The sequence below is a fragment of the Aquarana catesbeiana genome, linkage group LG02 (genome assembly GCF_042186555.1).
Source record: "Aquarana catesbeiana isolate 2022-GZ linkage group LG02, ASM4218655v1, whole genome shotgun sequence".
In the NCBI taxonomy this organism is placed as follows: domain Eukaryota; kingdom Metazoa; phylum Chordata; class Amphibia; order Anura; family Ranidae; genus Aquarana; species Aquarana catesbeiana.
This window is the reverse complement of record NC_133325.1, coordinates 804,990,693-805,011,342: the sequence shown is the minus strand read 5'-3', so window position 1 is coordinate 805,011,342 and position 20,650 is coordinate 804,990,693. Positions and strand designations below refer to the sequence as shown.

Here is a 20,650-nt window from a genome sequence, read left to right as displayed (position 1 = left end):
TATCCGAGCACACAACCTGGCAGGCCGCAGGAAAAGAGGGGGGACGAGAGAGCGCCCCCCTCCTGAACCGTACCAGGCCACATGCCCTCAACATTGGGAGAGTGCTTTGGGGTAGCCCCCCAAAACACCTTGTCCCCATGTTGATGAGGACAAGGTCTCATCCCCACAACCCTGGCCGGTTGTGGGGGTCTGTGGGCAGGGGGCTTATCGGAATCTGGAAGCCCCCTTTAACAAGGGGACCCCCAGATCCTGGCCCCCCCCTGTGTGAAATGGTAAGGGGGTATTTACCCCTACCATTTCACTAAAAAACTGTCAAAAATGTTAAAAATGACAAGAGACAGTTTTTGACAATTCCTTTATTTAAATGCTTCTTCTTTCTTCTATCTTCCTTCATCTTCTTCTTCTGGTTCTTCTGGCTCTTCTGGTTCTACCTATGGCGTTCTCGTCCAGCATCTCCTCCGCGGTTTCTTCTATCTTCTTCTCCTCGGGCCGCTCCACACCCATGGTATGGGGAGAGGCTCCAGCTCTTCTCTTCATCTTCTTCTCTTCTTCATCTTCTTCTCTGCTTCATCTTCTTCTCTCCTTCATTTTCTTCTCCGGGCCGCTCCGCATCCATGCTGGCATGGAAGGAGGCTCCCGCTGTGTGACGGCGTCTCCTCGTCTGACGGTTCTTAAATAACGGGGGGTGGGGCCACCCGGGGACCCCACCCCCTCTGACGCACGGTGACTTGACGGGACTTCCCTGTGACGTCACGGGAATGCCACAGGAAAGTCCCGTCATGTCCCGTGTGTCAGAGGGGGGCCCCGCCCCCCATTATTTAAGAACCGTCAGAAGAGGAGACGCCGTCACACAGCGGGAGCCTCCCTCCATGCCAGCATGGATGCGGAGCGGGATAGAGAAGAAGATGGAGAAGAGAAGAAGAGAAGAAAAGAAGAAGATGAAGAAGAGAAGAAGATGAAGAGAAGAGCGGGAGCCTCCCTCCATGCCATGGGTGCGGAGCGGCCCGAGGAGAAGAAGATAGAAGATGCCGCGGAGGAGATGCTGGACGAGAACACCAGAGGAAGAACCAGAAGAACCAGAAGAAGAAGAAGTAGAAGATGAAGGAAGATAGTAGAAAGAAGGAAGAAGAAGCATTTAAATAAAGAAATTGTCAAAAACTGTCTCGTCATTTTTAACATTTTTGACAGTTTTTTAGTGAAATGGTAGGGGCACACCATTTCACACAGGGGGGGCCGGGATCTGGGGGTCACCTTGTTAAAGGGGGCTTCCAGATTCCGATAAGCCCCCCGCCCGCAGACCCCCACAACCACCAGCCAGGGTTGTAGGGATCAACATGGGGACAAGGTGTTTTGGGGGGCTACCCCAAAGCACCCTCCTGATGTTGAGGGCATGTGGCATGTGGTCTGGTATGGTTTAGGAGGGGGGTGGCTCTCTCGTCCCCCCCTCTTTTCCTGCGGCCTGCCAGGTTGCATGCTCGGATAAGGGTCTGGTATGGAATTTAGGGGGACCCCCACATCATTTTTTTTTTTAATTTTGGTTCGGGGTTCCCCTGTGGGGAATTCCCATGCCGTTTTTATCAATGAACTTCTATGTGTATTGTCGGACCGGCAATGCCATAGCCGCGAGTAGTTTTAAATGGCTTTTTTCCTTTGAAATGTCATTTTGCTGTCAGACTGTTCTAAACACGGGAAACATGCGCCCCTTTACAGGCATACTATAGACACCCCCCAGCTACGAAATTTAAAGGGATATTACACTTTTATTCTTTGACTTTAAGCATTATTAAAATCACTGCTCCTGAAAAAACGGACGTTTTTAAAACTTTTTTTTTGCATTGATCCATGTCCCCTGGGGCAGGACCCAGGTCCCCAAACACTTTTTATGACAATAACTTGCATATAAGCCTTTAAAATTAGCACTTTTGATTTCTCCCATAGACTTTTAAAGGGTGTTCCGCGGCATTCGAATTTGCCGCGAACACCCCAAATTGTTCGCTGTTCAGCAAACTTGCGAACAGCCAATGTTTGAGTCGAACATGTGTTCGACTCGAACTCGAAGCTCATCCCTACTGCTGAGTATATAGGGCAGGCCCCTACTTTCAAACATCCAACTTACAAATGACTCCTACTTGCAAACGGAAGGAGACAACAGGAAGTGAGATGAAATCTACCCCTAGGAAGGGAAATTCTCTCCTGTAAGAGTTAATATGGGAAAAACATTTCTCCTTTCCACTGATGCTTTATCACCAATCCTTGTTTCACAAAAAACCCCAAATTTTCAAAAAACATTTGTCATTGGGACAAAAAGTGAGGTTCAATCTTCTGAAGAGTAGGAAAGACAGCAAAACAAATGTCACAGGGGTGATAACCCTTCCCTATGTTTTCCAAAAAGCTTAAAAAAGATTTTTTGACTGGAGCTAAACACGTTAAAAATGTACCAGTTCAAAATTACAAACAGATTCTACTTAAAGAGGAGTTCCACCCAGGGGGTCCATTAAAAAAAAAAAATTCAAAGTCAGCAGCTACAAATACTGCAGCTGCTGACTTTTAATTGGACACTTACCTGTCCCATTGTCCAGCGATGCGGGGGATCGAAGCCCCGCTCATCCCCCCGCCACTCGTCGGCGCCGGCATTTCAACTGTGGGTGCTGGGCTGTGGCTTCACAGCCTGGCACCCACTGCGCCGCGCGCCGTGATTGGCCGCTCAATCACCTGGGACCTGTAATGGGTCCCAGATGATTGACAGGAGGGAGGGAGCAGAGCCGAGCCCTTCCTGTGCCGAGGGGGAAGTGATGTCACCAGCCCAGACAAAGGAAGAGGCAGACTACGAGGGACCACCTAGCAACAGGCATTTAGAGGTAAGTAAAAAAAAAATAATATCCAAATGTTTTTTTGGGTTTTTTTTAGAATTTTTCAGGTATTTTTGTTTTATTGGGTGGAACCACACTTTAACAACAAACCTACAGTCCCTGTCTTGTTTGCACCGCCTGTATACTGCTGTTCAGAGTATATAGGGCCTGGTGGCCCCACACCTTTCCTTTTTTTAATTTGGGTGCGGGGTTCCCCTTAATATCCATACAAGACCCAAAGGGCCTGGTAATGGACTGGGGGGTACCCATGCCATTTGTCTCACTGATTTTCATCCATATTGCCAGGACCCGACATTACATTAAAGCCGCAAGCAGTTTTAAATGACTTTTTTTCCTTTAAAAAAGACATTTTGTGCAGGGACAGTTCTAAGCACGAGAAACACACGCCACTTTACAGGCATACTGTAGACACCCCCCAGGTACGAGATTTAAAGGAATATTTCACTTTTTTTTTTTTTACTTTAAGCATCATTGAAATCACTGCTCCCGAAAAAACGGTCGTTTTTACAACTTTTTTTTGCATTGATACATGTCCTCTGGGGCAGGACCCGGGTCCCCAAACCCTTTTTAGGACAATACCATGCAAATTAGCCTTTAAAATGAGCACTTTTGATTTCGAACGTTTGAGTCCCATAGACGTCAATGGGGTTCTAACGTTCGTGCAAATTTTCGGTCCGTTAGCAGGTTCTGGTGCGAACCGGGGGGTGTTCGGCTCATCCCTATTAGACAGGTATCTGCTCCCCCCTTAAAAGTGCCAAATGTGACACCGGAGGGGTGGAGGAATCTGGACAGCGGAAGTTCAATTTTTGGGTGGAACTCTGCTTTAATGGCTGTGTGTTGAGTTATTTTGAGAGGACAGCAAATTCACACTGTTATACAAGCTGTACCAAAGTGTTGTCACATGAAAAGATATTTTTATTATATTTAAAAAAATTTGAGGGGTTTACTCACTTTTGTGTGAGATAGAAAGTGTAATATAAATATATACAGTATCTCACAAAAGTAGGTACACCCCTCAGTCACATTTTTGTAAATATTTTCTTCTATCTTTTCATGTGACAACACTGAAGAAATGACACTTTGCTACAATGTAAAGTAGTGAGTGTACAGCTCGTATAACAGTGTAAATTTGCTGTCCCCTCAAAATAACTCAACACACAGCCATTAATGTCTAAACCACTGGCAACAAAAGTCAGTACACCCCTAAGTGAAAATCTCCAAATTTGGCCCAATTACCCATTTTCCCTCCCTGGTGTCATGTGACTTGTTAGTGTTACAAGGTCTCAGGTGTGAATGAGGAGCAGGTGTGTTAAATTTGGTGTTATCGCTCTCACTCTCTCATGCTGGTCACTGGAAGTTCAACATGGCACCTCATAGCAAAGAACTCTCTGAGGATCTGAAAAAAACAAGTTGTTGAGCTACATAAGGATGGCCTAGGCCAGGGGTAATTAATTAAAATTCACGGGGGTGCGGTCAGTAAAAATTTTCTTCCAGTGGAGGTCTGAGTGTCATATTGGTGATGACTCAGATCCTTCACATCACAGCCTCTCATGCATGTCACAATTGTTTTCTATTGCCCTTGTAGATACCTGTGTTTTTTTTTCTAGGGCAGAAAAACATAGATCTCTGCACAAGTGTGAAGAAGCCCTGTGGCATTCCCGTGACGTCACAGGGAAGTCCCGTCATGTCCCGTGTGTCAGAGGGGGGCCCCGCCCCCCATTATTTAAGAACCGTCAGAAGAGGAGACGCCGTCACACAGCGGGAGCCTCCCTCCATGCCAGCATGGATGCGGAGCGGGATAGAGAAGAAGATGGAGAAGAGAAGAAGAGAAGAAAAGAAGAAGATGAAGAAGAGAAGAAGATGAAGAGAAGAGCGGGAGCCTCCCTCCATGCCATGGGTGCGGAGCGGCCCGAGGAGAAGAAGATAGAAGATGCCGCGGAGGAGATGCTGGACGAGAACACCAGAGGAAGAACCAGAAGAACCAGAAGAAGAAGAAGTAGAAGATGAAGGAAGATAGTAGAAAGAAGGAAGAAGAAGCATTTAAATAAAGAAATTGTCAAAAACTGTCTCGTCATTTTTAACATTTTTGACAGTTTTTTAGTGAAATGGTAGGGGCACACCATTTCACACAGGGGGGGCCGGGATCTGGGGGTCACCTTGTTAAAGGGGGCTTCCAGATTCCGATAAGCCCCCCGCCCGCAGACCCCCACAACCACCAGCCAGGGTTGTAGGGATCAACATGGGGACAAGGTGTTTTGGGGGGCTACCCCAAAGCACCCTCCTGATGTTGAGGGCATGTGGCATGTGGTCTGGTATGGTTTAGGAGGGGGGTGGCTCTCTCGTCCCCCCCTCTTTTCCTGCGGCCTGCCAGGTTGCATGCTCGGATAAGGGTCTGGTATGGAATTTAGGGGGACCCCCACATCATTTTTTTTTTTAATTTTGGTTCGGGGTTCCCCTGTGGGGAATTCCCATGCCGTTTTTATCAATGAACTTCTATGTGTATTGTCGGACCGGCAATGCCATAGCCGCGAGTAGTTTTAAATGGCTTTTTTCCTTTGAAATGTCATTTTGCTGTCAGACTGTTCTAAACACGGGAAACATGCGCCCCTTTACAGGCATACTATAGACACCCCCCAGCTACGAAATTTAAAGGGATATTACACTTTTATTCTTTGACTTTAAGCATTATTAAAATCACTGCTCCTGAAAAAACGGACGTTTTTAAAACTTTTTTTTTGCATTGATCCATGTCCCCTGGGGCAGGACCCAGGTCCCCAAACACTTTTTATGACAATAACTTGCATATAAGCCTTTAAAATTAGCACTTTTGATTTCTCCCATAGACTTTTAAAGGGTGTTCCGCGGCATTCGAATTTGCCGCGAACACCCCAAATTGTTCGCTGTTCAGCAAACTTGCGAACAGCCAATGTTTGAGTCGAACATGTGTTCGACTCGAACTCGAAGCTCATCCCTACTGCTGAGTATATAGGGCAGGCCCCTACTTTCAAACATCCAACTTACAAATGACTCCTACTTGCAAACGGAAGGAGACAACAGGAAGTGAGATGAAATCTACCCCTAGGAAGGGAAATTCTCTCCTGTAAGAGTTAATATGGGAAAAACATTTCTCCTTTCCACTGATGCTTTATCACCAATCCTTGTTTCACAAAAAACCCCAAATTTTCAAAAAACATTTGTCATTGGGACAAAAAGTGAGGTTCAATCTTCTGAAGAGTAGGAAAGACAGCAAAACAAATGTCACAGGGGTGATAACCCTTCCCTATGTTTTCCAAAAAGCTTAAAAAAGATTTTTTGACTGGAGCTAAACACGTTAAAAATGTACCAGTTCAAAATTACAAACAGATTCTACTTAAAGAGGAGTTCCACCCAGGGGGTCCATTAAAAAAAAAAAATTCAAAGTCAGCAGCTACAAATACTGCAGCTGCTGACTTTTAATTGGACACTTACCTGTCCCATTGTCCAGCGATGCGGGGGATCGAAGCCCCGCTCATCCCCCCGCCACTCGTCGGCGCCGGCATTTCAACTGTGGGTGCTGGGCTGTGGCTTCACAGCCTGGCACCCACTGCGCCGCGCGCCGTGATTGGCCGCTCAATCACCTGGGACCTGTAATGGGTCCCAGATGATTGACAGGAGGGAGGGAGCAGAGCCGAGCCCTTCCTGTGCCGAGGGGGAAGTGATGTCACCAGCCCAGACAAAGGAAGAGGCAGACTACGAGGGACCACCTAGCAACAGGCATTTAGAGGTAAGTAAAAAAAAAATAATATCCAAATGTTTTTTTGGGTTTTTTTTAGAATTTTTCAGGTATTTTTGTTTTATTGGGTGGAACCACACTTTAACAACAAACCTACAGTCCCTGTCTTGTTTGCACCGCCTGTATACTGCTGTTCAGAGTATATAGGGCCTGGTGGCCCCACACCTTTCCTTTTTTTAATTTGGGTGCGGGGTTCCCCTTAATATCCATACAAGACCCAAAGGGCCTGGTAATGGACTGGGGGGTACCCATGCCATTTGTCTCACTGATTTTCATCCATATTGCCAGGACCCGACATTACATTAAAGCCGCAAGCAGTTTTAAATGACTTTTTTTCCTTTAAAAAAGACATTTTGTGCAGGGACAGTTCTAAGCACGAGAAACACACGCCACTTTACAGGCATACTGTAGACACCCCCCAGGTACGAGATTTAAAGGAATATTTCACTTTTTTTTTTTTACTTTAAGCATCATTGAAATCACTGCTCCCGAAAAAACGGTCGTTTTTACAACTTTTTTTTGCATTGATACATGTCCTCTGGGGCAGGACCCGGGTCCCCAAACCCTTTTTAGGACAATACCATGCAAATTAGCCTTTAAAATGAGCACTTTTGATTTCGAACGTTTGAGTCCCATAGACGTCAATGGGGTTCTAACGTTCGTGCAAATTTTCGGTCCGTTAGCAGGTTCTGGTGCGAACCGGGGGGTGTTCGGCTCATCCCTATTAGACAGGTATCTGCTCCCCCCTTAAAAGTGCCAAATGTGACACCGGAGGGGTGGAGGAATCTGGACAGCGGAAGTTCAATTTTTGGGTGGAACTCTGCTTTAATGGCTGTGTGTTGAGTTATTTTGAGAGGACAGCAAATTCACACTGTTATACAAGCTGTACCAAAGTGTTGTCACATGAAAAGATATTTTTATTATATTTAAAAAAATTTGAGGGGTTTACTCACTTTTGTGTGAGATAGAAAGTGTAATATAAATATATACAGTATCTCACAAAAGTAGGTACACCCCTCAGTCACATTTTTGTAAATATTTTCTTCTATCTTTTCATGTGACAACACTGAAGAAATGACACTTTGCTACAATGTAAAGTAGTGAGTGTACAGCTCGTATAACAGTGTAAATTTGCTGTCCCCTCAAAATAACTCAACACACAGCCATTAATGTCTAAACCACTGGCAACAAAAGTCAGTACACCCCTAAGTGAAAATCTCCAAATTTGGCCCAATTACCCATTTTCCCTCCCTGGTGTCATGTGACTTGTTAGTGTTACAAGGTCTCAGGTGTGAATGAGGAGCAGGTGTGTTAAATTTGGTGTTATCGCTCTCACTCTCTCATGCTGGTCACTGGAAGTTCAACATGGCACCTCATAGCAAAGAACTCTCTGAGGATCTGAAAAAAACAAGTTGTTGAGCTACATAAGGATGGCCTAGGCCAGGGGTAATTAATTAAAATTCACGGGGGTGCGGTCAGTAAAAATTTTCTTCCAGTGGAGGTCTGAGTGTCATATTGGTGATGACTCAGATCCTTCACATCACAGCCTCTCATGCATGTCACAATTGTTTTCTATTGCCCTTGTAGATACCTGTGTTTTTTTTTCTAGGGCAGAAAAACATAGATCTCTGCACAAGTGTGAAGAAGCCCTTACATCAGTGCCCTCAGTCCCCCTTCAAATCTCTCCCTTTTACATCACAGTCCCCCATCAGAGACCCCCCAACCCATTACAGATCGTACCATCACAGTGTGTCCCTTTAAAGACCCCCTCCATCACAGACCCCCCCATCCCCCATTACAGAACTCACTCCTCCTCCGTCCGGACCTGCAGATCTTCCAGGCTTGTGTTACTAAAAAAAAAAAAAAGAGTTGTTGATCTACATAACGATGGTCTATACCAGTGTTTCTCAGCTCCAGTCCTCAAGGCGCCCCAACAGGTCATGTTTTCAGGCTCTCCATTATTTTGCACAGATGATTTGATCAGTTTCACTGCCTTAGTAATTACTACAGTCGTTTCATCTGAGGGAAATCCTGAAAACATGACCTGTTGGGGCGCCTTGAGGACTGGAGTTGAGAAACACTGATCTATACAATAGTCTGGTGGGTCCACGAGTCCTTCGTTGTCTTCCTCTGCTAGGATTGGCTGTGTCCGTCCCGGTCTCCCGCCGTCACTGCCGCATGGATCGGATACAACTCTGGGGTCTCTGCCACAGCCTATAGTTACACCACTTTCCTTTTATCCATTTGTCTAGAGCTTCATCTCTTACTGACATGTAAGTGTCTTTTGTTTATTTTATAGAATAAAGCACTTAGAGGCGCTCCTCTTTCTTCTGTTTCCTATAGTGTGGCGGCGGTGCAAGGTGAGCACAGTTGTATTATGTAGGGTGTCAGTGTGGAGGGGGAGGGGCGGATCTCCCGTAGAAGTGACAGGACATTATTATTATTATTATACAGGATTTATATAGCGCCGACAGTTTACGCAGTGCTTTACAACATTAGGGCAGACAGTACAAGTACAATACAATTCAATACAGGAGGAATCAGAGGGCCCTGCTCCTTAGAGCTTACAATCTAGGAGGGAGGGTCAAGTTATACAAAAGGGTAATAGCTGTGGGGGATGAGCTAATGGAGAAAATAGTGCAGGTGTTAGATGGAGGCAGGATAGGCTTCTCTGAAGAGGAAGTTTTCAGGGATCGCCTAAAAGTGGATAAATTTGGAGACAGTCTGACAGATTGGGGTAGGGAATTCCATATGATGGGAGAGGCTCGGGAGAAGTCCTGGAGGCGGATATGGGAGGAGGTGATGAGGGAGCTAGAGAGCAGGAGGTCTTGGGAGGAACGGAGATGGCGATTAGGTTGGTATTTTGAGACTAGGCTAGTGATGTAGCTGGGGGCAGAGTTGTGGATGGCTTTGTAACTTATTGTTAGTATTTTGAATTTAATTCGTTGGGCGAGTGGTAGCCAATGGAGTGATTGGCAGAGAGGGGTAGCAGACACTGAGTGGTTTGTAAGGTGGATGAGTCTGGCAGCAGCATTCATGATGGACTGAAGGGGGGATAGTCTATTTAAAGGTAAGCCAATGAGGAGGGAGTTGCAGTAGTCAAGGCGAGAGATAACCAGGGAGTGAATCAGGAGCTTTGTGGTTTCATTGGTTAGAAAGGGACATAGTTTAGAGATGTTGCGGAAGTTGAGACGGCAAGCTTTGGAAAGTGATTGGATGTTGGGCTGAAAGGAGAGTTCAGAGTCCAGGATAACACCTAGCACCCTGACATGTGGGGACGGGTGGATGGTTTTGCCATTGCTCTTGACAGAGAAGTCAGGGGAAGAGGCACGTGGGGGAGGAAATATTATAAGCTCGGTTTTGGACAAGTTGAGTTTGAGGAAGTGGTGTGACATCCATACAGATATGTTGGTTAGTAAGTTAGTGATGGGTGAGGAGACTGATGGAGTGAGTTGAGGGGTGGAGAGATAGATTTGTGTGTCATCAGCATAGAAATGATATTGAAAGCCGTGAGAGGCTATCAGCTGACCCAGGGAAGAGGTGTAGATTGAAAATAAAAGAGTTCCAAGAACAGAACCTTGGGGGACCCCAACAGAGAAGGGAAGAGGAGTGGAGGAAGTAGAATTGTAAGTGACACTGAAGGTGCGTTGGGATAGGTAGGATGAGAGCCACTGAAGAGCACAGTCATGGAGACCGAGGGAGTAAAGTTTTTTTTGAGGAGGGGGTGGTCAACAGTGTCAAAGGCAGCTGAAAGATCCAGAAGTAGGAATACAGAATAGTGTCCGTTGGTTTTTGCAGTTAGTAGATCATTTGTGAGTTTTAAAAGAGCAGTTTCTGTGGAGTGTTGAGGGCGAAATCCAGATTGAAGGGGATCAAGAAGGTTGTTTTTAATTAGGTGGTCACTCAGTTGGTTGTAAACCAGGCGTTCAAGGAGTTTAGAAGAAAAGGGGAGCAAGGAGATAGGGCGTAGGTTGTTAAGATTGGTAGGGTCCAAGGATGGCTTTTTAAGTATGGGGGTGACCAGTGCATGTTTTAGAGCATTGGGGAAGATGCCAGAGGTGAGGGAGAGATTGAAGATGTGGGTTAGAGAGTGTAGGATGGGGTCAGAGGGTGACCGTAGCATTTGAGAGGGAATAGGGTCCAGGGGACAGGTGGTTAGGTGGGCGATAGAAAGGAGTTTAGCAACTTCGTCTGTAGTAGCAGATTTGAATAGGGGGAGTGTCAGTTGTACCTGTTGAAATGGGGTCTTAGCTGGGGGTACCTGTAGAGTGTAGATTTCATCACTGATTCTATCAATCTTGTTTTTGAAGTGATTAGTGATTTCCTGGGCAGTGAGTAAGTCAGTGGGTGGAGGCGGTGAAGGACAAAGTAGAGAGTTGAAGGTAGAGAAGAGTTTACGGAGATTGGATGAGAAGGTGTTAATAAGAGTTGTAAAATAGGTTTGCTTGGCAGTGTGGAGGAAAGAATAGTATTTTCGGAGGGCAGATTTGTATTGGTTGAAGTCTTTGAGAGACTTAGTCTTGTGCCACAGACGCTCAAGAGCGCGACTACGTTTTTTGAGAATTTTAGTGTCATCTGTTTGCCAGGGTTGTAGGGGTCGAGGCCTGATTCTGCGTGTAGTGAGGGGAGCGAGCTTGTCCAGGGTGGAGGACAGAGATTTATTGTAGATGGACATGGCTTGGTTGGGGCAGGACAGGGGAGAGATTTTGTCATAGAGGTGGTCAGTAGCAGAATAGAGGAGAGAGGAGTTGAAGTTGCGAAAGTTTCTACGGGTGATGGTTAGGCGATTGGAGGGAAAGGTGGTGGAAGACAGGGGGAGAGAGAAACTAATAAGGTGATGGTTGGAGAGAGGAAAAGGATTGTTTGAGAAGTTGCATGGAGTGCATAGATAGGAGAATACAAGGTCAAGCGTGTTGCCATCAGAGTGAGTAGAAGCCTGTACCCATTGCTTCAGGTCAAATGAAGAGGTTAGACAAAGAAGTTTAGAAGTAGCAGGAATGTTTGTATTAGCAGTAGGGATGAGCTTCGTGTTCGAGTCGAACCCATGTTCGACTCGAACATCGTCTGTTCGCCCGTTCGCCAAATTGCGAACGATATGGGCCGTTCGCGCCAAATTTGCGTGGCGCGTCACGGCCCATAATTCACTGCGGCATCGCAGTGCATTGCTGGCTGATGATTGGCCAAGCATGCACCATGACCGGCATGCTTGGCCAATCACAGCGCCATCTGAACAGAGAGCCGTAATTGGCCAAAGCCAAGGAGGCTTTAGCCAATTTTGGCTCAGAGGATTTAGTACACGCCCCACACTATATAAGGCCGCCTGCACGGCGGCCCTGTGTAGTGTGTGTTCCGGCGTTGAAAGAGATAGACAGAGAGACAGTGTCATTTGATTTGAGTTAGATAGATTAGGCAGAACAGTCAGTCAGTTAGCTGCACTTACAGTGTATTGTGTATATATATGCATCCCAGGTGTTGCATATATATATATATATACACTGTATTCAGTTTAGCTAGATCCGTTCCTGTTATCTTCTTACTGACAGGCAGGCTTGTCTTGTTACAGTATTTACAGCTACCTGAAGAAAATTGCTGGTTTTCTTTTGATCCTATTAGTACCACAGTCAGGCAGCTAGACTATTTACAGTTAGTGCAGTGCGTCCTGCTCACAGTGTTCAGCTAAAACTACAAGTTAGTGGGGTGCGTCCTGCTCACAGTGTTCAGCTAAAACTACAAGTTAGTGCAGTGCGTCCTGCTCACAGTGTTTAGCTAAACCTACAAGTTAGTGGGGTGCGTCCACCTCACAGTGTTCAGCTAAACCTACAAGTTAGTGCGGTGCGTCCTGCTCACAGTGTTCAGCTAAACCTACAAGTTAGTGGGGTGCGTCCACCTCACAGTGTTCAGCTAAACCTAGAAGTTAGTGCGGTGCGTCCTGCTCACAGTGTTCAGCTAAAACTACAAGTTAGTGCTGTGCGTCCTGCTCACAGTGTTCAGCTAAAACTACAAGTTAGTGTGGTGCGTCCTGCTCATAGTATTCAGCTAAAACTACAAGTTAGTGCTGTGCGTCCTGCTCACAGTGTTCAGCTAAACCTACAAGTTAGTGTAGTGAGACCTCTGCAAAGTGTTCATCTAAAGCTACAAGTTAGTGCAGTGCGTCCTGCTCACAGTGTTCAGCTAGATCTGTTCCTGTTATCTTCTTACTGACAGGCAGGCTTGTCTTGTTACAGTATTTACAGCTACCTGAAGAAAATTGCTGGTGTTCTTTTGATCCTATTAGTACCACAGTCAGGCAGCTAGACTATTTACAGTTAGTGCAGTGCGTCCTGCTCACAGTGTTCAGCTAAACCTACAAGTTAGTGCGGTGCGTCCTGCTCACAGTGTTCAGCTAAACCTACAAGTTAGTGCGGTGCGTCCTGCTCACAGTGTTCAGCTAAAACTACAAGTTAGTGCTGTGCGTCCTGCTCACAGTGTTCAGCTAAACCTACAAGTTAGTGTAGTGAGACCTCTGCACAGTGTTCATCTAAAGCTACAAGTTAGTGCAGTGCGTCCTGCTCACAGTGTTCAGCTAGATCCGTTCCTGTTATCTTCTTACTGACAGGCAGGCTTGTCTTGTTACAGTATTTACAGCTACCTGAAGAAAATTGCTGGTGTTCTTTTGATCCTATTAGTACCACAGTCAGGCAGCTAGACTATTTACAGTTAGTGCAGTGCGTCCTGCTCACAGTGTTCAGCTAAAACTACAAGTTAGTGGGGTGCATCCTGCTCACAGTGTTCAGCTAAACCTACAAGTTAGTGGGGTGCGTCCTGCTCACAGTATTCAGCTAAACCTACAAGTTATTTTTTTGCGAGCTCTGCACAGTGTTCAACTAAAGCTACCTGTAGAAGGTTGGTGGTGTTTTCCTGATCCTATCACTACCGCAGGCAGCTAAAAAAGCTACAAGTTAGTTTTTTGCGAGCTCTGCACAGTGTTCAGCTAAAGCTACCTGTAGAAGGTTGGTGGTGTTCTCATACTACAGGCAGGCAGTTGATTTTGCTAGCTGCAGTATCAGTACATATATATATATATATATATATATATATATATATATATATTCCAGCTTAGTGCAGCTACAGGCCATTAGTATGTCTGGAAGGCCAAGAAGGAGAGGCAGACAGTCACAAGCCAATAAAAGAGGGCAAGCAGGCTCTGTGTCTAGTGCTGGTCGTGGAGACGGTGCATCCTCATCAGCACGTGGCCGTGGGACACGCTTGGCCTTTTTTTCGGCAGCTGGTTGTGTTGAGCCGCAACATGCGGAAGACTTGGTTGAGTGGATGACCAAGCCGTCCTCATCCTCCTCATCCTCTCTCACCCATGCCCAGGGTACTTTGTCTGGCAAAGCAGCGGCCTCTTCCCTCGGCTCAATGTCATCAGTGACTCCTTCCCTAGCCCCACCATGTCCTCCTGAGGAGTCCCTCGAACTGTTTGACCACAGTGTTGGGTACATGCTCCAGGAGGATGCCCAGCGTTTGGAAGGCTCTGATGATGATACTGAGCTCGATGAAGGCAGTAACATGAGCAAGGACAGAGGGGGTGCCCAAGAAGGACAGTAATCTGGCAGTCATGCTCCCCCTGCTGCAGCATACTGCCAGGTTTGCTCCAGTGATGAGGAGGGAGGGGGTGATGAGGTCATTGACTCAACGTGGGTGCCTGATAGGAGAGAGGAGGAGGAGGAGGAGGAGGCGGCACATCACCAACGAGGCAGGATGCCCTCCAGGGGCCAGCCTAAGGGCAGCACATTGACTGCATCACACCCCAAAGCTCCACATGTGCAGGGCGCTGCAGTCTCTGCGCGTTATTCAAAAAGTTCTTTGGTGTGGGCCTTTTTTGAGACGAGTGAATCAGATCGCACCGCTGCTATTTGCAACATATGTCTCAAGCGTATCTCGCGTGGCCAAAACATCTTCCGCTTGGGTACCACATGCTTGACCAGATGTCGACCTGCCATGCAGTTCGTTGGCAAGCGTATCTAAAAGACCCACACCAAAGAACAAAGAGGAACTCTCCTTGCTCCTCATCAGCTGAGATCTCCAACCCCACTATACCTTCAGTCCTCTCTGAGACCTGCACTGAGAGGAATGAAGGTGTAGAATTAGGTGTGTCACAGCCAAGTACTTGTGGGCAATCTGCTTTTTGTACACTGACATCAGATTGTACCAGGCAAATTTCCCTGCCCCAGCTGCTGCGCCGCCGAAAGAAGTTTGCTCCCAGCCATCCACATGCCCAGCAGTTGAATGCTAGCTTGGCAAAATTGCTAGCACTTCAACTGCTGCCTTTTCAGTTGGTAGACTCTGCCCACTTCCGTGAGTTTGTGGAATGTGCGGTTCCTCAGTGGCAGGTACCCATACGCCACTTTTTCTCAAGGAAGGGGATTCCGGCTCTCTACCGGCATGTGGAAGGCAATGTCCATGCCTCGCTGGACAGGGCGGTCAGCGGTAAGGTGCATATTACCGCTGACTCATGGTCCAGCAGGCATGGACAGGGACGTTACCTAAGTTTCACGGCGCATTGGGTGACTCTGCTGGCAGCTGGGAAGGATGCAGGACAAGGTGCAGTAGTGTTGGAGGTTGTTCTGCCACCACGCCTCCAAAATGCTAATGATTGTGACACACCTCTCTCCTCCACCCCTCCTTTTCTTCTTCCTCCATGGCCTCTTCCTGTGCTTTGTCCTCGGAACCAGCGGTGCTCCGTAGCCATTCAAGGGGCTACGCAAGTACGCAGGCCAAAAGATGCCATGCGGTGCTTGAGCTGGTGTGCTTGGGGGACAGGAGCCACACTGGGGCAGAGGTTCTGTCAGCTCTGCAGGGGTAGGTTCAGAGGTGGTTGACGCCACGCCAATTTAAGGCAGGAATTGTGGTTTGCGACAATGGCACCAACCTCCTCTCTGCCCTCCGACAGGGACAAATGACCCATGTGCCCTGTTTGGCTCACATCCTTAACTTGGTAGTGCAGCGGTTCTTGGGCAGGTACCCGGGCTTACAGGATGTCCTGTGGCAAGCCAGGAAAGTCTGTGTGCATTTCCGCCGGTCACATAATGCCAGTGCTCGGCTGGCGGACCTCCAAAAGGAGTTTAACCTGCCCAAGAACCGCCTAATCTGTGACATGCCCACCAGGTGGAACTCAACCTTGGCCATGCTGCAGCAGCTGCACATGCAGCAGAGGGCCATCAATAAATACCTGTGCGACTATGGCACCAGGACAGGGTCAGAGGAGCTTGTTTTTTTTTCCCCACGTGGGCCATGATCAGGGATGCATGCACTGTACTGTCACCATTTGAGGAGGCCACGAGGATGGTGAGCAGTGACAGTGCATGCATCATTGACACTGTCCCCCTTGTCCACCTGTTGGAGCACACGCTGCATGGAATAATGGACAGGGCACTTGAGGCAGAACAGAGGCAGTAAGAGGAGGACTTCCTTAGCTCTCAAGGCCCCCTTTATCCAGACAGTGTTCCTGCGTGCCCGCCGATCACACAGGAAGAGGACGAGGAGGAGGAGGAGGAGGAGGAGGAAGATTGTGTCAGTATGGAGGTGGAGCCTGGCACTCAGCATCAGCAGCAGTCTTTAAGGGATCAGTCCCAAGAAACACATGGACTTGTACGTGGCTGGGAGGAGGTGGCTGCGGATCATGTCGTCCTTAGTGACCCAGAGGACTCCAGACCGAATGCCTCGTATTCGTGGTATCAAGGAGAAGGACCAATACTGGCAGGCAACCCTCCTTGATCCACATTACAAGGGTAAGGTTGCGGACCTTATCTTGCCATCGCAGAGGGAGCAGAGGATGAAACATCTTTGGGAGGCCTTGCAGAAAGGTCTGTGCAACGCGTTCCCAGAGACTGGGAGGTTACAAACTCCTGTTTCTGGACAACATGTTGCTGAGGCTTCAGTCAGTCAAAGAAGGAGCGGTGGAGAAGGTGGCCGTCTGACCGATGCGTTCAGACAATTTTTTGGTTCCGCAGCCCCAAGGTATGATCGGTTCCAGCAACCATCGCCAGCATCTGTTTTACATGGTGCAGGAATACCGGGGGGCAAGATCTGACTTGGACACCTTTCCCACCGAAAATCCTCTGGGTTACTGGGTCTTGAGGATGGATCACTGGCCAGAGCTTGCACAGTATGCAATTGAGCTACTGGCCTGTCCTACATCCAGCGTTCTTTCGGAACTCACATTCATTGCTGCTGGAGGCTTTGTAACTGATCACAGGGTGCGTCTGTCCACCGACTCGGTCGATCGACTGACCTTCATAAAAGTGAATCAGTCTTGGATCACCACCAGCTACCAAGCACCTGATGCTGATGTAACCGAATAATTTTTTTTGAAATTTCAGATCCCTTCAAAGACTGCCTATGCTGATGCTGAGTGACTATCCCTGAGTAATTATCCTCTTCCTCCTCAATGATCACGCTGATAACTTGTAAGAACATTTTTGGTTCTGGGCGCCACCACCAGTGCCTAAGGCACAATTTTTCAGCCCCTGTTTAACAGGGGTGTGTAATTACAATTTTTGATGCAATACTTTGCAGCAGGGCTCATTTCAGCATTCCAACTAGAGTATCTGTGAGGGGTTGCAGTGTTGTGGCACCAGCACCAGTGCCTAAGGCCTAATTTTTCAGCCCCTGTTCAACAGGGGCATGTAATTACAATTCTTGATCTAATATTTCACAGCAGGGCCCATTTCTGCATCCACCAAGAGCGAGTGAGGACTTACAGTGTTGTGGCACCAGCACCACCACCACCACCAAAGGCCCAATTTTTCTGCCCCTGTTCAACAGGTGCATGTAATTACAATTCTTGGTCTAATATTTCACAGCAGGGCCCTGTGAGGGCTTACAGTGTTGTGGCCACAACAACACCTAAGGCCCAAATTTCTGCTGAGTATATAGGGCAGGCCCCTACTTTCAAACATCTAACTTACAAACGACTCCTACTTGCAAACGGAAGGAGACAACAGGAAGTGAGATGAAATCTACCCCTAGGAAGGGAAATTCTCTCCTGTAAGAGTTAATATGGGAAAAACATTTCTCCTTTCCACTGATGCTTTCCAATCTCTGTTCCACAAAAAACACCAAATTTTCAAAAAACATTTTTCATTAGGACAAAAAGTGAGGTGAAATCTTCTGAAGAGGAGGACAGACAGCAAAACAAATGTCACAGGGGTGATAACCCTTCCCTATGTTTTCCAAAAAGCTTAAAAAAGATATTTTGGCTGGAGCTAAACACGTTAAAAATGTACCCGTTCAAAATTACAAACAGATTCTACTTAACAACAAACCTACAGTCCCTGTCTTGTTTGCACCGCCTGTATACTGCTGTTCAGAGGGCCTGGGGCCCCACGCCTTTCCTTTTTTTTAATTTGGGTGCGGGGTTCCTCTTAATATCCATACAAGACCCAAAGGGCCTGGTAATGGACTGGGGGGTACCCATGCCATTTGTCTCACTGATTTTCATCCATATTGCCAGGACCCGACATTACATTAAAGCCGAAAGCAGTTTTAGATGAGATTTTTTCCTTTAAAAATGACATTTGGTGCAGGGACTGTTCTAAACACGGGAAACACGCGTCACTTTACAGGCATACTATAGACACCTCCCAGGTACGATATTTAAAGGAATATTTCACTTTTTTTTTTACTTTAAGCATCATTAAAATCACTGCTCCCGAAAAAACGTCCGTTTTTAAAACTTTTTTTTGCATTGATACATGTCCCCTGGGGTAGGACCCGGGTCCCCAAACCCTTTTTAGGACAATACAATGCAAATTAGCCTTTAAAATGAGCACTTTTGATTTCGAACGTTCGAGTCCTATAGACGTCAATGGGGTTCTAACGTTCGTGCGAATTTTCGGTCCGTTCGCAGGTTCTGGTGCGAACCGAACTGGGGGGTGTTCGGCTCATCCCTAATTAGCAGGAATGTTGAAATCACCGAGAAGGATTGTGGGAATATCCGAAGAGAGAAAGTAGGGTAGCCAGGCAGAAAACTCATCTAGGAAAGTTGATAATGGTCCAGGGGGCCGGTAGATCACAGCAATTCTTAGGGAAGTAGGAGAGAATAGATGTATACAGTGGGCTTCGAATGATGAGAGGGAGAAAGATGGAGGAGGGTGAATAACCTGGAAGGTGCTCTGGGGGGATAGGAGGAATCCCACTCCACCTCCCTTGCATCCATTAGGCCTAGGGGAGTGAGTCCAGTGAAGGCCACCCTGGGAGAGGGAAGCAGGAGAAGGGGTGTCATATTCGTGGAGCCAGGTTTCGGTGAGAGCAAGTAGATTAAAGGAATTAGTGACAAAGAGGTCATGAACAGCAGTGAGTTTGTTGCAGACAGAGCGGGCGTTCCAAAGGGCGCAGGAGAGAGGGAGGCTGGTGTTGGGAAGAAGAGGAATGGAGACTAAATTGTGTAGATTGCGACTACTGCCAGAGGGTGTAGGGTGATGGTGATGGATGTGTTGGGCACAGTTAAATAAGGGAGGCCCAGGGTTTGGGGAAATATCTCCAGTGATTAGGAGAAGCAGAAGAGTCAGAGAGGTAGTATGAGAATGTGGTTTGTATGAGGGGACATGCTTCAGTATCCTGTGGGGTTTGTTAGCAAGTGGGCTTAGAGTTAGAAAGAGGTGATGAGTGCAGTAATAGGGGGAAGGGAGAAGTGAGGGTGATAAGTACAGACTGTGGCGTGGAGCAGAGGGATGAAGAAAAGAGAGTTTGAGGAGAGAGGCAGCAATTGTGAAAAGGAGGAGAGGTAAAGAGTGCATGTTTCAGAGAGGAAGGTGATAAAATTTGGAAATGGGGTCACCTGCAGTCACATTCTTCTGTCTGCCATTATGCTGAAGAACAGGTTGTATTGGAAAGGAATGTATTGCAAAACTCGGAAAGGAAAGTTTGGCGGATCTCCATCCAGATGTACAAAGAAGACAGTTTTTCCTTTCTCAATTCTGTTGATCTAAAAGGAGAACGTGTCAATCATATTTTGTTGGTTTGCTCCCGCTGAATGTTGATTGGGGATCAGTGCTCAGTCGGTGTGGAATATTTGTATTGGTGATCGGTGTAGAGCCCAGACAGGAAGCACATCACCGGCGAAGACATGATGTGTAGAGCGATCTCTCCTGTGTATGGAGGGGAGTGTTGGGTGAGGGGTCAGTGATGGTGTAATAGATGAAATGACTGATCTCTGTACACAGGAATGGTGATCAGTGATGACAAGGGGGGGATATGGGGGGGTAGATTGCGCTGTGTATATCGGGGGGCTCCATCCTATCTCCGGGTGTTAGAAGATTTTAAGTTCATTATTATTTTAGGTGATAAAAGTTTCTGAAAAAATATATGAAACACATAAATGTTATATGTAATTTGTGATGGTTTCTGAAGGTTAACAGGATGGAGGACAGAGGACAGAGGAGTGGTTTAGCTGGGTAGATATTTCTATTTTGAGTTGCTATGTCAGGACAATGGGTGGAGTAATGTTGCTTATCTTTAGACTATAGCCATTTAAAGTATATATGCAAATATGGGTGTTACTAGGATATGCTGACATAACATTTTGAAACAGTATAAGAATGGATCAGATTCATGGTAGAATAGGAATGGAGTAGGGTTAACAAGAGGGAAGTAACCCAACACTTTGGAGAATGTAACATCAAGATGTCTCCTCCTCCTTCTGAGACCATCACAATGCCACATGTTATCGATGTAAGTCTGGTCTTTGCTTATCTTTCTGAACAAATAAACAACCTTTCTGGAAGCATCGTATGAACGAAGGATTCTTCAATTTCTACTAAGAAACTAATTCCTAAAAGTAAGTTGGAAATGCGGCCTTGGACAAAGTACAGAAACATATCTCCTATACACCCTACCCTCTAGGAGAGAGGACACTGATATTTATATAACATATAACACAAAGACATTGCTATACATCCAGAAACGCCCCTGAGAATAAGAATTGATAATATCTAGAATTATAGATATTTATACATTTCTTTCAATG

The 20,650-nt window shown here is 46.7% G+C and overlaps 1 protein-coding gene and 1 long non-coding RNA gene across 2 annotated transcripts in view; both read left to right on the top strand.

Moving 5' to 3' along the window:
- LOC141129488 (uncharacterized) overlaps positions 1-4,933 on the top strand; it is a 54,715-nt gene extending 49,782 nt beyond the window's left edge. The window contains exon 3 of the long non-coding RNA XR_012241834.1: positions 4,478-4,933. This is a non-coding gene — a long non-coding RNA (uncharacterized lncRNA). The remainder of the gene's footprint in view (positions 1-4,477) is intronic.
- The window catches only part of LOC141129487 (V-set domain-containing T-cell activation inhibitor 1-like), a 360,174-nt gene that overhangs the window by 55,519 nt on the left and 284,005 nt on the right, over positions 1-20,650 (top strand). The window lies entirely within an intron of this gene.